Below are 3,565 nucleotides of genomic sequence, written 5' to 3'. Positions count from 1 at the left end.
GATGATGAGGAAGGCAGAGATGAGACAAGTGCTAAAGACCCCGGGGGAAGTACCTGTCAGGAACAGGTTGAATCTCTTGGAAACCGTAGAGACAGACGTCACTGCCAGTCCGAGAGGCGTTCACGTCTGCCAATCAGAAATTGGTGTGGAGGCAGAGCCGAGGAGTCAGATGTCACAAAGAGCTGTGGTAATAGGGAACTCCATAGTGAAAGGGACTGAAAAGGGTTTCTGTGGCAACAGGTGGGATTTGAGGATGGTGTGTTACCTTCCTGGTGCCAGGATTAAGGACATCGCAGACAGAGTGCAGGAAATCCTCAAGGGCAAAGGTGAAGAGCCAGATATGGTGGTGCATGTCGGCACAAATGATATCGGGAAGAAGAGGAGGGACATTCTACAGCGGGACTTTGGAGAACTCGGAAGAAGGCTGGAAAGCAGGACATCCAGGGTGGTTATCTCCGGTTTGCTTCCAGTTCCTTGGGCTGGTGAGGACAGGAACAGGGAGATAATGGACTTGAATGTGTGGCTGGGAACTGGTGCAGGAAGCAAGGATTTAAATTCTTGGATCACTGGGGTATGTTTAGCGGTAAGGATAAATTATACAAGAGGGATGGGTTGCACCTTAATAGGTGGGGGACCAGCATTCTGGCAGGCAGGTTTGTAACTGCAACACAGCTACGTTTAAACTAAATAGCGAGGGGGAGGAGACAAACTGGAAGTTTAAGAAAGAAGTTAAAGGGAAAGTTAGAACAAGAGAGGTCAAGAAAGACAACGGTATCAATGGAACAGAAAACTCAAAAGGGATCATGCCGTAAGGTCAAGTAAATAGGGTTTGATAGGAAGGGTAAGGGGAGTAACAAATTAAAAATATTATATATGAATGCACGAAGCATTAGAAATAAGGTGGATGAGCTTGAGGCTCAGTTGGAAATTGGCAGTTACGATGTTGTGGGGATAACTGACTCGTGGCTTCAAATGGACAGGGCCTGGGAAATGAATATTCAAGGCTATACGTGCTATCGAAAGGACAGACTGACGAGCAGAGGGGGTGGAGTGGCCCTGTTGGTAAGGAATGATATTCAGTCCCTTGCGCGGGGGGACCTAGAATCAGGGGATATAGAGTCAGTATGGATAGAGCTGAGAAATTCTCAGGGTAGAAAGACCCTAAAGGGAGTTATCTACAGGCCCCCAAACAGTAGCCTGGATGTAGTGTGTAAGTTGAATAAGGAGCTGAAATTGGCCTGTCGCAAAGATATTACTACAGGATATCACACACGTATATGAGAGATGTTCTCTCCCAAATGGGCTTTGGGGAGGGAATCTGCAATTGGATCAGACTGCTCTACACCAACATTGTGAGTGAAGTCTCAGTCAATGGGTGGGAATCAGATAGCTTCCCAGTCAGATCTGGAGTCAGGCAGGGCTGCCCTCACTCTCCTGCCTTGTTTGTGTGCTGCATAGAGCCATTTGCCGAGTCCATCAGGAAGGATGCGAGTCTGAGAGGGGTGACTATTCCTGGCAGTGGGGACCTGCAGGTTAAGGCCTCCCTGTACATGGATGACGTCGCCATTTTCTGCTCAGATCTGCTGTCCGTGCACAGACACTTGTGCATATGTGACCAGTTCGAACGGGCCTCAGGGGCCAAGGTAAACCGAGGCAAGAGCGAGGCCATGCTCTTTGGGAACTGGACTGACCAATCCTCAATCCCCTTCACCATCAGGACTGACCACCTGAAGATGCTGGGTATTTGGTACAGGGGGACTGGGGCGTGCACCATGCCTTGGGAGGAGCATATCAGCAAAGTGAGGCAGAAACTGGGCAGATGGAAGCTACGGTTGCTCTCCATCGCGGGAAAAAACCTGGTCATCAGATGTGAGGCATTGTCATTGCTGTTATATGTGGCACAGGTCTGGCCTATTCCCAGAACCTGTACCGCTGCAGTCACCCAGGCCATCTTCCAACTTATATGGAGATCAAAGATGGGTTGGGTCCGAAGGGACTCGATGTATAAAGATCTGGGCAACGGGGGAAAAAATACACCCAATGCCACCCTCACCCTGATGGCCACCTTTGTGTGTGGCTGCATCAAGCTGTGCGTGGATCCCCAGTACGCAATCACCAAGTGTCACTACGTACTGAAGTTCTACCTGTCCCCGGTGTTGCGAAGGATGGGCCTGGCCTCGCTGCCGCGGAATGCTCCGAGTAGTTGGACCGTTCCGTATCACCTGTCCTTCGTGGAGAAGTTTATGAAGAAAAACATCTTTGACCACAAGTCCATCAGGAAGTGGTCAGCACGTAGTGTCTTTGAGAGCCTTCGGGAAAAGGAGAGGGCCAATCCTATCGAGCGGACTGTCAAAGCCATTTGGCAAAATGCCTCATCGCCAGAACTTTCCAACAAGCACCAAAACATGGCTTGGCTGGTGGTGAGAAGGGCTCTGCCTGTGAGATCCTTTATGCACGCCCGGACTCTCAGCTGTCCTCGAAGCAGCTGCGGGGGCGACGAGACTGTCACACACCTCCTTCTGGAATGTGCCTACGCAGAAGAAGTCTGGAGAGGAATGTAGTGGTGTTTGTTGAGGTTCGTCCCGAGCAGCGCCATGACGTGGGATTCCGTGCTCTACCATCTGTTCCCCAGGACGCACACCGAGACGAACATCAACTGTGCCTGGAGGATCATCAACTCGGTGAAGGACGCTCTCTGGGCGGTCCGAAACCCGTTGATCTTCCAGCTGAAGGAGTTGACGCCGACTGAGTGTTGCAAACTGGCACATTCCAAGGTCCAGGACTACGTATTGAGGGACGCACTGAAGCTTGGGGCAGCTGCCGCCAAGGCGCGGTGGGGAAAGACCACCGTGTAACATCTGCCTGCCTAAGAAGAACAGGGGGCCCACGCAGTCATTTGAGCTCCGCTGATGCCTCAGCTAAGTGTATGGATATATGATTGATAAACGTACAGACCTGTATATACAAATGATAAATTCTGATCTCTGTATGCAAAGAAATGGAATGCTTACGTATGTATGGCATGACGAACTGTGCAGACCATCAAAATATTTTATGAATAAAGTATATTTTTGAAATAAAAAAAGATATTACTACAGTTGTTATGGGGGATTTCAACATGCAGGTAGTCTGGGAGAATCAGGATAGTACTGGACCCAAAGAAAGGGACTTTGTGGAGTGCCTCCGAGATAGATTCTTAGAACAGCTTGTGCTGGAGTCTACCAGGGAGAAAGCAATTCTGGATCTGGTGTTGTGCAACGAACCGGATTTGATCAAGGACCTCGAAGTAAAGGAGCCATTAGGAAGATGCAGGATCAGTTCATTCCAAAAAGGAAGAAAGATCCTAAGGGGAGGCAGGGGTGGCCGGAGTGCCTCCGAGATAGATTCTTAGAACAGCTTGTGCTGGAGTCTACCAGGGAGAAAGCAATTCTGGATCTGGTGTTGTGCAACGAACCGGATTTGATCAAGGACCTCGAAGTAAAGGAGCCATTAGGAAGATGCAGGATCAGTTCATTCCAAAAAGGAAGAAAGATCCTAAGGGGAGGCAGGGGTGGCCGTGGCTGAC

This window comes from Chiloscyllium plagiosum, chromosome 17 (genome assembly GCF_004010195.1).
Source record: "Chiloscyllium plagiosum isolate BGI_BamShark_2017 chromosome 17, ASM401019v2, whole genome shotgun sequence".
NCBI classification, from domain to species: Eukaryota; Metazoa; Chordata; class Chondrichthyes; order Orectolobiformes; family Hemiscylliidae; genus Chiloscyllium; species Chiloscyllium plagiosum.
The sequence above is the reverse complement of the archived record's forward strand: the minus strand, read 5'-3'. Positions refer to the sequence as shown.